Here is a 14,149-nt window from a genome sequence, read left to right as displayed (position 1 = left end):
GAGCCGTGTGGAAGAGAAGAAGAGCCATTTGAACAAGTCTGGGATCCTGAGGAAGCCTTCTTCAGGAAGAAGTCAGGGAAAGCTAGAAGGAGCTATTCTATCCAAGCCTGGAGGAAACGAGTTTCAGATTAAGCAGTGGCCCATCACTGGTAAAGTCAGTGAGAAAAAGCATGTATGTAGCAAGCACATGGATTTGTTTTCATAATTGAATACAACCTTAAAACATGATTATTGTGGTTTTCTTTCTTTTTTTATTTTTATTTTTTTCTTTTACAGAGAGCAGGAGAGAGGGGAAGAGGGAGAGAGAGAGAATCTTAACAGGCTCCACGCTCGGAGCTCGGCGGGGAGCTAGAGGCGGGGCTCGATGCCACGATCCTGGGATCACGACCTGAGCCAAAATCAAGAGTCGGACACTCAACCAACTGAACCACCCAGGCGCCCCGATTGTGGTTTTCAACAGAGTTCTGTGTTTCACATTTTATAGCCTGACCCAGCGGAAGCACGGGCTACCCTGAACGGTAACATCTACAGGGCGCCTGGAGGATTGGCGTGAGGAGCCGTTACCGGGCTGCCGCTCCCCCTGGTGTCAGTTATGAGAATTGCAGATAAAGTGCCAATGAGCAATTAATAACCAGTCTTGAAAATTCAAACCTATGCAATTATAGTTAAGACATTCTCAACATGGAGTGAGTTTCAGTATTACTTTGTTCTCTACGTAAGGAACCCTCCTTCCCTGTCCGGCACTGGACCTAGAAAGGACGTTGGGGTCCCCAAAAGAGCCCTGCTGGCAGAGACGGGGGAGCCAGGCGTTAGAGTCCATAGGCCCTGGGGCTAGGGGAGCGAGGTGGTGGTGGGTGGAGATGATGCTGAGTTGGCAAATCCCTCTGGCTTCCCTGAACTGCCCAAATTAAATTTATTTTCTTTCATGGAGGTTAGTAACCAGGAGACTTTCCTTTCAGCGTTTCCACTACCAAGATTGTGCGTCTTACCCCCAAAGCATGCAATGGTTGGCCCCTTGCCTCTCCAAGCTCAGCACTAAAGTCGTTCGCCACCCAGAGGACCTGCTCAAGCTCCCTGTCAGGTTGATCAGTCGTCTCTGTGGCTCAGGTTCCCTGGGCCATCGCCTACATACTCTTCAAGTCCTGGGTTTCCCTGTGTGGTTCTGGCATTAAAGAAAGGAGGAGGAGGAGGTGGAGGAGAAGGAGGAGGGGGGGCAGGGGAAGGGAAGGAAGAGGAGGGGGAGGAAGAGGGGGAGGAGGAGAGGGGGGAAGAAGAGAGGGGGAGGGGGAGGAGGAGGAGGAGAGGAAGAAGAAGAAAAGAAGAAGAAGAAGAAGAAGAAGAAGAAGAAGAAGAAGAAGAAGAAGGAGGAGGAGGAGGAGGAGGAGGAGAGGGAGAGGAAAAGAAAGAAAGGAGGAGGAGGAGGAGGAGGGCAGGGGAAGGGAAGGAAGAGGAGGGGGAGGAAGAGGGGGAGAAGGAGAAGGGGGAAGAAGAGAGGGGAAGGGGGAGGAGGAGGAGGAGAGGAAGAAGAAGAAGAAAGAATTAGAAGAAGAAGAAGAAGAAGAAGAAGAAGAAGAAGAAGAAGGAGGAGGAGGAGGAGGAGGAGGAGGAGGAGGAGGAGGAGGAGGAGAGGGAGAGGGCAAGAAAGAAAGGAGGAGAGGAAGAGACAACAAGGCAAGAAGAGATCAAAGTATCTGGAGCTTGGAGGAGCCTTGAAAACGTTTGCTGGCTGCGTCTTAAGCTGTGGGCTTCTGGTACGTCTTCCAGGCCCTGAAGGACCCTGAAGGGCCCCCAGCTCCTTCCCCGGGAGGACCACTGTCTGGATACCCACTGCTCTGGCCCTCTGGGGGAGGGGCGGGGAGCACTCTCTTCTTGTGCATGTGCTGCCTGCCAGGGTCTGCTGGGTATCTTGGCCTGGGGCCCTGAGCCAACATCCCCCCACCTCCCTTCCGCGAGCAGTTTTTCTCTCTCTCTTCCTCTCTCTGGTGCGTTGGGTGGTTTCATCCTATCCTGTGCTGTAGTGATTTATCCTTTAACCAGAATGAGTCATGGCACCGGATTTTATTTGTTCCAAGAGAAAATAGCAGAGGGTATTTATGTGCTGCGGTATTGGGAGCCTGCTCCGGGGCCTGAGCCAGGAAAAGGGCTTAGGACGTTCCTGGGTGAGATTTCTCCAGCAACAAAGGCTGAGGCCGCCCCAGGCCTGACAACCGGCATGGGCACCAAGGAGGAGGGATGGGCTTGGATAAGACCCGTCATTCTGCCCCAAACAACAGTCCTTAGGGCCCTTTTTCTTGACACCTCTCCCCAGACACCATATCCTTTTGTGGGGGACAGGCCAGCATAGGGCACTAACTTATCCAGCAAAATCTGCCCGCTCACCATCTCCTATTGCTCCCTCATGAAAACACATTTGGGCTCGCATCACTATGCCCATTTCGCAGATGAAGAAACCCTGGTCCAGTAAGTGGCTGTGACATGCTTCAGTTCCGGCGGCTTGGAAAGTGGCTGAGCAGGGAAGGGAACGCAGGTTTGTGTGGATCTGGACGCCTAGAGGTTTCCTGCAGTAAAAAGCCACCCCCTCGTGCCTTCGTGTATCTGCCCAGGCAGAAGATCTGCACCAACCTTGAGACCTGCCATAACCCTGAGGGAGGGGGCCACGAATGAGAGGCTGGAAACCGCCAGGGTTGGGAGGGGAGAGAAGGGCAGGGCCTGAGGGCACTCCGGGGCTCGGGCTTGACACCCAGTTTTTGTGGACTTATTCCTCATGGATTAGCTTTCCAGTCAACCCCAAATTCTGTCTCCAGCGGGCCTCCTGTTGTCTGAGAAGGTCTATACAGAAAGGCATTGGAAAGAATGAGCACCTTACCCAAATCACAACTTAGTGTAAGTAGCTACCACCTAGTGATCTTGAGACAAGAGACCCAGGATGGTGGGTAGACTAAGCCTTGGGCAGTTTTCACCTAGGCGCCAGGTGGAGATATCACGGGAGGAGGAGGCTGGCTCCGATCGCAGGAAGAGGAGCTGGGAGACCTGGTTTCAGTCCTGCCTCTTCCACTCACTTGCTGTGTGACCTGGGTGTAGTCTCTGTCTCTGGCACTCAGTTTCCTTGTCTATAAAATAAGGGGATTGCGGTGAAGAATTTCTAAGACCCTTCCCAGGCAGGGGTGGGGTGGGGAGAGATGCCACAGGGGTGGAGTAGTCCTGAAGACCAACCACATTGATGTTTGCTACAGGTCGCTCTGTGCCTCCCGGGCCTGCTCGCAGCCACCCCGTCCCTCCCCAATCCGCCTCAGCCTCTGAGAATTGGGGTCTGCTGGAGACTGCACCAGTGGTGACCCTGTCTTCAGGCGAAGGAGAGAGCCCCCTTGCCTGGGGTCTCCGCTGGTGGAGAGGTCTCTGGGGAGAGATGGGGTATCTACTATCCTATACGGGGCAGGTCCGTTCCAACTTTGCCTTAGGGGCTGAGGGTGCCTGACTCCCCACGTGCTGCCAAGCTTTTGGGGGGAAGTGGTGGTCCTCGCAGGGTGCGCACGTAGCCCTGGGATGGGGGAGGTGCTGGCAGGGTGTGCACGCAGCCCTCCATCTCGCTCCCAATACCTCAGTGTCCACATGCAGGACAATGGCACAGCCCTTTCAGCATCTGACCACACAGTCCCTGAGTTCAGTCATCGCAGAAGAATTCACAGGGACCCCCTCAAAGAGATGGGAGGCTGTCTAGGACTTTGGATGAACCAAGCCACCAAATCTGTCCTTCTGTTGCTGAGGGTGATGACAGTTATACTCAAGATGCTTCTTTTCCCCAAACGGAAGTTGCTGTTTCCCACCAGGACACCCCAGAATTGCCTGGAGACTGAGGCGCCAGCATGGTTCTGTGGGGGTCCTCCTAATCTACTGGATTTCCTGTTTCCTCTCTGCCTCCAGGGCCCTTCCCCCTCGCTCCCCTGTCTGCACAGAAGCTCCCCTCCGTCCCCAGCCATGGGTGCGCACCACTGGCCAGGTAGTGCTAGAAGACATCTGAGCAGGCCAGGTAGGCAGATGCCGGGGAGTTGGGCCGGGGTCCCTCCCCTTAACGGTACAGTCAGGCTGATGAGATTAATACACTGGTGGCTGTGCACAGGAGCGAGGGCTGGGAAGGGGGGGTACAGGACAGTCTCCCCTGGCTTTGGCCCCACCTGAGACTCCAGTGCAGGGGCCAAGGAGGAAGTGGGGCGTGGGGAGACAAGGGATGCGGTGGAGGAGGGGCTGAAGGGGCGGAGGGGAAGAAACACTGAAAAGTAAGGAGCAGGATGGGAAATCCAGAAACCAGGCAGAGGAAATGGGCAAAGAGAAGAAAAAAGAAAATGGAAAGGTAGGAGAAGGCAGAAGAAGGGCTAAGGGAGACAGGAGGAGTCTTAGGGGGATGACAATAGTGAAGTGCGAGCAGGTTTTCGCAAACCGCCCCCCCGCCCCCTGCAGCCCCATCCCCAGCTGGCTCTGGGCTCTCAAAGTCCCCATTTCCCCACAGGTTCCCCGCACACGGTTCAGGTCATTTTGCTTCTGCCTGTTGCCATGAACTTAAGATTCCGGGGACAGAGATCTCTAGGTCTGTGGTTCTCAGAGTGTGGTCCCCAGACCAGCAGCCCCAGCAGCCCCTGGGAGCTTGCTAGACAAGTGAGTTCTCAGGTCCCACCCCAGACCTGTGGACTCAGAAACTCTGGATGTGGGGCCCTCAGGGAGTCTGGTGCCCCCGCTGACGTGTGAGGACCACTTGCTCTAGAGGTTCACACAAGTTGCAGTGAGTCCTCTCGAGAGCCTCTAGATGTACTCTGTGTGCATAAGTGTGCATCCTGAGTGCTTCCATCTGCCCATCGCAAGGGCTCCGGCCCCGTAGAGGTTTGCCCAGCGCTGCAAACTCCCCGGCTGGGCCCCCCGGCGGCTTCTCGGAGAGGCTCTCGGGGACAAGCTTCAGAGTGTGAGCACCACCCCCTCTGTCTTGCAATTCCCCCCTCCTCTGCCCTCTGCGACACTGAACCCCCATCTCCCCCTTGCCTCTGATGGTTCCCTCTCCCTCCTCCCCACTCCCACCCACGGGGCATCCTAGGGTTCTTTCCTCAGCCCCCTCCTCCTCTCTGAACGCTCCTCTGTGAACCTAGTTCTCCCAACGCACATCTGAGTCTGGGCCCTGATCTGCCCGCCAAGGTGAAGGTCTCTGTCCCCTGCTGCCAGCCGGCCACCTGTCCCCGATGACCCTTGGATACCTCAGACCAATGGGGCCAAAGCTTAGCTCACACGTTCCCCCAAAGTCTGTCTCCTATTGCTGGGTTTTGCTTTTCTGTTTTTTCACTGTTTTGCCAGTCAGCCAGATATGCCCCCAGCCATCCTTCAACCTGTTTCATCTGCCGCCTTCTCTTCTTGCCTTAGCTCGCTCTACTCCAGCCACACTCATGGTTCCTTGAACATGCTGAGCATCTTCCTACCTCAGGGCCTTTACACTTGCCATCCTCTCTGCCTGGAACACTCTTTTTTTTTTTTTTTTTTTTCTTTTTTTCAAGTATCCGTGATTGTCTCAGATTCTCCCTTTCCTTCCGGTCTCTGACTGCTGTCACCCTAGCATTGAGGCCTTTCTCGGTGGCCAGCATAAGGCGGCAGCACTTCCCCCAACTCGTAAGCTCCCCTTACCCTGCCTAATGCTTCTCCATTGCACGGATCGCCATCTGACAGATGATGGGGAAACTGACAATGTGTCTTCCCCCGCTAGAAGAAGGGCTCCATCAGGGTTGGGACTCCGTAGTTTTGTTCACCATTGAATTCCCAGGATCTAGCACCAGGTTCTCAAGGATGAATGAATGAACTACTGACACTCATAAGGTCCGCCCCTTCCTCAAACCCCGGCCCTTAGACCTTCCCCTTAACCTAGACTTCCATAGCCTTCCCACCAGCCTCCTCACCTCTAGGCTCTCCTCCCTTGGTTCCATCCTCACATAGTAGCCAAACTGAGCACCCTGAAAATTATACCTCGGGTGAACCGCTCTCCTGCTCTGAAACCTCCAATGGCTCCCCATTGCCTCCCAGATACAGTCGCCTTACTCTGGTGTCTAGGAGTCTCTAGGGTATTGTCCTCGCCCTCCCAGTCTTTGGCCTCACTGCTCTGCTTTCTGCACCTTCTCCTCCAGCCACATGGGATGGCATCCTTTCTCTAAACATGGCCTCTTTTTTTTTTTTCCTCCTCTGCACAATCACCCATGCTGTTCCCTCCATCTGTTATATTTTTCTCACCCACATCCATTCTGCCCATGGAAATCCTGCCCATCTGGAAGCCCCCTCCTCCATAGCCTCCCCCGATTCCTTCCGCCTCCTGAATTAGAAATTTCTCCCTCACGTGAATTCCCCTGATCTTTTCTGTGTGCCCTCTCTTGGTATTTATTGATCATTGGGTATTGGTTGGGGTTCTATGAGCATACACCCTCTCTTCCTGGCTGGGCACAGCACATTTATGTGACTCTGCTAGAGTTGGGTCCTGGGGGACACCACTGCCTCAGTTCCCATGGGGCCAGCAGCATGGCCAGTGGGGAGAGACACCGCTGACGGAGACTGTGGGTTTCCAGCTGGTGGGGCTGCTTCTGTTCTGGGCTCCTCTGGGGCTAATGAGACCTGGGCCCCAGACCTGGCTCGGGCATTTACCGTGTCCTCTCTCTTCAGTCTCAGTTGCCTCCCCTGGAAGATGAGGACAAAGCCTACCTCTCTTACATGTGGCTCACATCCCTGAACCTGCACCCCAGGGACCTCACCAGGCCCTCTTGTTCTAGAATCCCACTGAGTTCCAAAGGGCTCCCTTTGTGGAGCCCACCAGGGCTGTCTAGCTCCTGCTCCCCAGTGCCCTCAAGGGGACAGAGCAACATGCTCTGCCTTGCTGAGAGCTGGCGCTTCTCTCTCCAGGGGTGACAGCTTCAATGACAAATTGGAAACTTGTGGGGCCCAGCTCTGCTTTTTTTCCTAGCACCAGGAGGCTTCCTGCCCCGGGGGGACCAAAGGCACGGAGAGGCCCTCTGCAAACCCTACACCGGAGCTTCTGGGACATCAAATGGTCTGAAAAAAATCAACTGACTTAATGACTTCAATGTACATGCATTAGAGTCACATGGATTAAATTTCTCTGAAAATACACAAGGGCTTTAAAAGCAGGGGCAGAGAATACTTAGCACAAGAGGAATTTGTTTGCTCTTTTCCTTTTTGTGTGTCTGTGAGTGTCGTTTTTGCTGCTGAAACCAAGACACGTGGCAAAATGTTCAAGGCTTTGCCTAGCTTGAGTATGGAGTTGGGGCGCAATGGGCAGAAGGGGAAGGATTAAGGAAATCAAGTGACATCCCCACCAGGTCTGTCCCCCTTCATCCTGCAGCTGATTACACCAGGCCCTGGTGCCCTTGACGTTCGAGGAGGCCCACAGCCTGGTAAATGGGGGCCAGGCCTCCTTGGCGCCTGTGGTGGAAGATAGCTGGTGGGTCCTTCTCTGCAGCGGTGCTGGGGCCTGGATTTCTGGGCAGGCACTGGGGAGTGATGTGGTCCCCTACTCGCATCTCCCCACCCTCAGGGGAGATGGTGATCCTCACGGGTCCCCCTGCGAGAGTCTCCTGGGGAGCTCTTTAAAACACACACTCCCTGGCCTCATTGCAGGCCCAGGAGATGCCAACCCAGGTGTACCAGCCCTGCCTTAAGGGCTGGGAGCCAGGTCCATACCCAGGAGGCAGACTGTCAGAGGAAGACTCTCGACCAAGCGTCCAGAGGCCCCATTTCAGGGTTGGCTGCTTGCTCGCTGCAAGCCGCTCAGTCCCCACTGCCTGCTGTACACATTCACGTTTGGGGTATTTTCTGATCTTGCCTAACACCCTGAGATCGGTAAGTTCATATCCATTCTAGACACAAGCAAACAGAGGCACAGGGAGGCCGAGAGAGCTTCTCCCAAGGTCTTCCTCCGAGAGACGGTCTTTGGACAGCAAGCCGTTGCATCTGCCCTCCCTCTGAGCCGCCTGCTGCATGGAGTTGAATCAACACGCACCACTGGAGCCGTCCCCGTGCATAATTTCCAGCCAGTGTCCCCCAAATGACACTGGCATCAACCTCTTTTCCTATGATCAACATCCACAGAGTCTTGTGTCTGAGCACAGCTCTTGGGATGCTGCCCTATAGGGCAGGAAAAATGGGGGCCGGGGGGTGGGAAGCGAAAAGCAAGTATCCAAGTTGGATAAACGGGTGTCCCTGCAGTGGGGACAGGTTCCTGAAAGGCCCTGTGTGCTCCTGTCCGTTCTGCATGAGGTGCAGCTCCCTGGGGTTCCAGGGCCTCTCTGTCTCTCCCAACCCAGCTGTGACAGAAAACAAACCCAGGACACATGGCTACAGTGTAGTACCAGCCCTCTCCCACGATGTGCTCAGATCAGCAAAAGTGACCAGGAGTTGATTCTATCAGACCTTTCTGCTCCTCTAGGCTCAACCTCCAAGACTCCACTCAGACGCCCCTCTTCTATGAAGGCCTCCCAGAGACCCCAGGCACAGGGATTTCTCCTTTCAAACTCGGGCTGAGTTTCTTCTATGAGGAAGATGCTGTGTGGGCTGCTCTCAGACACAGGGAAACGAAGACGGTGTCCAGTAGGGGGGGATGCACCGTGGGCCTAAGTCACTCCAATACAAGGTAGGAAGTGATATATGCCATCGGAGAGAGGGTTTAGGAAAGGTAAGGCCATTTTAGGCCAGGAGAAGGATCCAGAAAGCCGCATGGAGAAAGTGGCCTTACAAAGATGAACATAATTAACAGCAGCTCATATTTTGTCTTGTATTGTTTTTTAATTATTTCAAGGATATTAGTGCCGCCTCCTCAAATGGTCTGTGAGTTATTTGTGAGTGAAACCATGCCTTACTCACACTAATATTTTGCAGAAACTAGTAACGCTAACAGAAGCTTAATAAACAAATAGTAGTCAAAACAAATTCAATCTTGCCAAAGCCAGTTCCATTTAATCTTTTTTTTTTTAATGTTTATTTGTTTTGAGAGAGAGGGAGAGAGAGGGAGAGAGAGAGAGAGAGAACACCAGCAGGGGTAGGGGCGGAGAGAGAGGAGAGAGAGAATCCCAAGCAGGATCTACACTGTCAGCACAGAGCCTGACACAGGGCTCAAACTCACAAACCATGAGATCATGACCTGAGCTGAAATCAAGACTCAGGTGCTTAACCAATTGAGTCACCCAGACACCCCCAGTTCCATTCAATCTTTAACCCTTTACAGCGCATACAAAATATGTACCATATTTTGGGGCTGGCTGAGAGAGATTTAAATCATTAATTTAGTCTTTTGGGGCACCTGGGTGGCTCAGTTGGTTAAGTGTCTGACTTCGGCTCAGGTCATGATCTCGCGGTCTGTGGGTTCAAGCCCCGCGTCGGGTTCTGTGCTGACAGCTCAGAGCCTGGAGCCTACTTCAGATTCTGTGTCTCCCTTTCTCTCTACCCCTCCTCTGCTCATGCTCTGTCTCTCAAAAATGAATAAACATTAAAAAATGTTTTAAATCATTATTTTAGTCTTTCAAAATATGTTCTTTTGAGCATCTACTAACTGCCAGGGATTATACCCCTCATTTCAGAAAGAAAGACAATGAAACAAGCAATCACTATCCAGTTTGATGAAAGTTATGAAAAACAAAATACAGAATTCTATGGGACAACTACTCTGGTGATGGGAAGGGATGGTCAGAGAAGGTTTCTCAGAGGAAGTGAAATCTCATCTGATAAAAGAACGTGGACTTTCAATTCTAGCCATAAACAAATTATGAAAGCTAGATAAAACACACGTAACAACTATTTTCAGGCACTGGGCAGCAATCAGTGCAGAGCTCGGTACTCCGAAAAGGCAAGCAGAGGAGCTAAATCCACACTCACCCCGGCTCTCTACATGAGGGAACTTTCCTTATTTGGGCACAGGGGAATAAAATCCAGAGAGCAGCAGCCGTGCTGAGTGGAGGAAACAGTGATTGAGGCTGGGGCTGAAACTAGGATTTGGTAGGGGCAGGCAGAAGGGAGACAACCACAGAAAAAGAGCCCCCCAAACTCTGCTAACATTTTCCCTCAGGATCCTTGGCTGACTCCTAAGCTGCGTATGCATCCTGTGAGACTCTAGAAAATCTGCTGGTGGGGAAGAGTTTTTAGAGGCTGTCCGATGCCTGGGAGATGTTGGGGTTGATGCCTGATCTGAATGGAGAAACTTTGATGACTATTGTGGGCTTTCAGGGGAGATCCCAGAAAATCCATGCCTTAGGAATTAAGGCCACACCCTAAGAGGAAGGACAAAACTAGATGATAGCTGCCCTAACCAAGGCCCAAACAAAGCCATGGTAAGATCTAGGTGATTTCATCAGTATTTTAATTGCCTCTCAGAACAAAATATATAATTCTTTATTTTATTTTATTTTATCCTATTTTATTTTATTTTACAATGCTTATTTATTTATTTTGAGAGAGAGAGAGAGAGAGAGAGAGAGAAAGAAAGAGAGAGAGAGAGAGAGAGAGAGAGAGAGAGCAAGCATGGAAGGGGCAGAGAGAGACGGAGAGAGAATCCCAAGCAGGCTCCATGCTGCCAATGCAGAGCCCGATACAGAGCTTGAACCCATGAACTGTGAGATCATGACCTGAGCCAAAACCAAGAGTTGGATGCTTAACAAACTGAGCCACCTAGGTGCCCTGAAAATGTATAATTCTTTTAAAGAAGGTAACATAATCTATAGCCTCTACTGTGTAACATTCACAATGTCCAGCATAGACTAAAATAAAAAATTACTAAACAGGCAAAGAATCAGGATAATCAACTGATAATCATAAGATAAATAGTCATCAGAAGCAGACCCAGAGATGATCCAGATATTGGAGTTAGCCAAGGACTTCAAAATAACTATGATTAGTATGTAAAAAAAAAAAAAAAAAAAAGACTAAAAAATCAACAAATGGGAGAAAGATTATTTTAATAGAATTAGGATCTATAAAAAAGAATCAAATTGAAATTCAGGAGCTGCAAAATAAAATATCTGTAATTAAGAATGTATCAGATGCATTTAGCTACACAGTATACCTCATGTACATAGAAACAGAATTCCTGAGAATGTATCAATGGAAAAATTTTTTTAGAAAAATCAATGAGTATAGTTAACCATATTAACAAAATAAAGGAGAAGAACCATATAACACTGCAGTCTTTGCAGAAAAAGCACCTGATAAAATTCAACACTTACTCACACACACACATATACACACACAACCTCAGAAAAGTAGGAATAGGAAAAAAAACTTCCTTAATCTGAAGGTATCTATAACAAGTGAATAAGCTATAGTCAAAATCTTATTTAATTGTGAAATACTGTAAGTTTTCCCTCTTATAAAGGAAATAAGAAAAGTGTGTTCAATGTCACAATTTCTATTCAACTTTGTACTGAAGGTCCTGACCATTGCAATTAGGCAATTTAAATAAATAAAAGCTACAAAGACTGGAAAACAAGAAATAAAACTGTAATTATTTCAAATGATCTGATTGTATACCCAGGAAATTCAGAAGAATAGTATCAAACTATTAGAAATAATAAGTTAATTTCATAATATTGCTGGATATAATGTAAGGATACAAAACCAACCATATTTTTTATTTTTTTACATTTTGTTTTAGAGAGAGAGTGTGTGCGAGCTGGGGAAAAGGGGCAGAGGGAGGGAGGGAGGGAGGGAGGGAGGGAGGGAGGGAGGGAGAGAGAGAGAGAGAGAAAGAGAATCCCAAGCAGGCTCCACACTCAATGCAGAGGCTGATGTGGGGCTCAATCCCACAATCCCAGGACCACAACCTGAGCCAAAATCAAGAGTCAGACACCCAACCAACTGAGCCATCCAGGCACCCTGACTGTCTTTTCCTATACTACCAAAAAAAAAAAAAGATTAGAAAATGAAATAACATTCCACTTTAATTAGCATAAAATAGCAAATACCTAGGAGTTAATGTCGTAAAAGACACAAGAATTTTACACTGAAAACTTGAAAGCACTATTGAGAGAAGCACTGTTAGTTTTCTTAAACAGGATGTACAAGAAACACTAACCATAAGACAGTTTTACAAGTTAAACTTTATTAAAGTTAAGAACTTCTGTTCCTTGAAAGATACCATTAAGAGAATGAAAAAGCATATCACAGACTAGGAGTTCTTTGCAATGCTTTTCTCTGACAAAGGATTTGTATGCGGAATATGTTTTTTAAAATTCTATAAGACAATAAGGAAAAAAAACACAACACAATTTTTCAAATGGGCAAAAGTCACAAATCAGACACTTCACAAAACGGGATACCAAAAGGCCAGTACATTCACACAAAATTACTCAACAGCATTAGTCGCTATAGTAACCCAAGTTTAACTCACAAGGAGATACCACCGGAATAGCTAAAATCAAAAGGACTGATAATACCAAGTGTTAGTGAAAATATGGAGCGATGGAAACTCCATTACATTACTAAAGAAAAGTTGAAATTGGCAAATCATTTTGGAAAAAAGTGCTTGGCAGATCATACTAAAGCTACATTACCTACCCTTCAACTCAGTGATTCTCCTCCTGAGTATACACCCAATAAAAATGAGAGCAGACATCCACCAAAAGACATATATGAGAATGTTAATAGCATCTCCACTCAAATTAGCCAAAAAATGGAAACAACCCAAATATCCATCAATAATTAAGTGAATAAATACACTGCTGCAGTGGAATATTACACCAGTGAAGGAGCATGAAGTATAATACATTCCGCGATATATTAAACCCCAAAGACATAATGTTGAGTAAAACAGGTCAGGTATAAATGAGTACTTACAGTATGATACCATCTATATGAAGTGCAAAACCAGGCAAAACAAATCTGGTGACAGTGGTCAAAATAGGGATTACTTGGAGGGGCACTGACTGCCCCTCCCATGTGACAAGGGTCACACGGGAGCTTTCTGAGGGGCTGGAAATGTTCTGGATCATGTTCTGGAAGGTGATGACACGGGCCTATACATAGGTAAAATTTCACTGAGCTGTACAGTGGCGATGTCTACATTTTATTGTGTCTAGTTACACCTCAAAAGAAAGACAATAAGATACTCCTTTAAAAAAAATGAGAGGATTAGCCAGATCAGCATGGTGGGGTAAGGTGAGGGGGGAAGGTAGGAGACGACATCACTGAGGGAGGGAATAGCATGTGCAAAGAAGGTCTAGAGGGAGAACTGGAAAAACAGAAAAAATTCAGTTTGGCTAGAGTGTTGACTATAAGAAAGGAGTGGAGAAAGTGGAAGGAGAAGAGGTTGGGGAGGGTAGGCAGAGGCAACACTGGGAAGAGAGCAGGGTAGAACGTTTATCGCCACTGTTTGTGTGGTCCCTTGACTCGTCAAGGGTATCTACGAGGGCCAAGAGAGGCCCAGCCTCTTCCATTTCGGGAAGGAGGGCCTTGCCTTCTGGCAGCTAAAACCCAAGCAGAGGGAGAAGAATGGCGATTAATAGTACATGTGTGGGGCAGATCTTACTGGGGTGCTGAAAACGTTCCAAGACTGATTTATAGCAATGGCTGCATAAGTTAGTAAATTTGTTTTAAAAAAAAAAATCACTGACTTGGGGAAAAAAAAAAAAACAACATTGACCTGTACACTTGAAAAGAGTGCTTTATGATACGTAAAATATAAGCCAATAAAGTTATTTTTAAAAGTCAGAGGCAGACCTTCCCCCCTCTTGATTGTCCCTGCCCCCAGAGGCGTTCCTGGCCCTCTCCCCCGACCCTGTCTCACTCTCGCTTTCCTCTGCCCCACCTTCGCCTGTGGTTTAGCTTGTGAGCACACACACCCATCCTCAGAGACACCCCCCGACACCTCTCCAAGCAGCCAGGATCAGAGGCACTACCCCACTGATGAGACACTGAGGCCCTGAGAGCAGACGGGAAGGGGTAACTATCGGTTCTGGATGCCCGCTACCTATGCTGTCACATAACGTGCCACCTGTGCTATTTTCATTCCCATTTCTCAGATGAGAAGATGGAGGGCCTGACGTGGAATGCTCGAGGTTTCATAGTCAAGGGCAGATGATATGAAGCCAGGACAAGAAGTCAAGTCACCGGACATGAAGGTGTCTACACATGA

The 14,149-nt window shown here is 49.3% G+C and overlaps 1 protein-coding gene across 1 annotated transcript in view; it reads right to left on the bottom strand.

The window, feature by feature from the left end:
- Positions 1-14,149, bottom strand: part of ITGA11 (integrin subunit alpha 11) — a 126,076-nt gene that overhangs the window by 77,370 nt on the left and 34,557 nt on the right. The window lies entirely within an intron of this gene.

Source organism: Acinonyx jubatus, chromosome B3 (genome assembly GCF_027475565.1).
Source record: "Acinonyx jubatus isolate Ajub_Pintada_27869175 chromosome B3, VMU_Ajub_asm_v1.0, whole genome shotgun sequence".
In the NCBI taxonomy this organism is placed as follows: domain Eukaryota; kingdom Metazoa; phylum Chordata; class Mammalia; order Carnivora; family Felidae; genus Acinonyx; species Acinonyx jubatus.
This window is presented reverse-complemented; position numbering and strand designations above follow the sequence as displayed.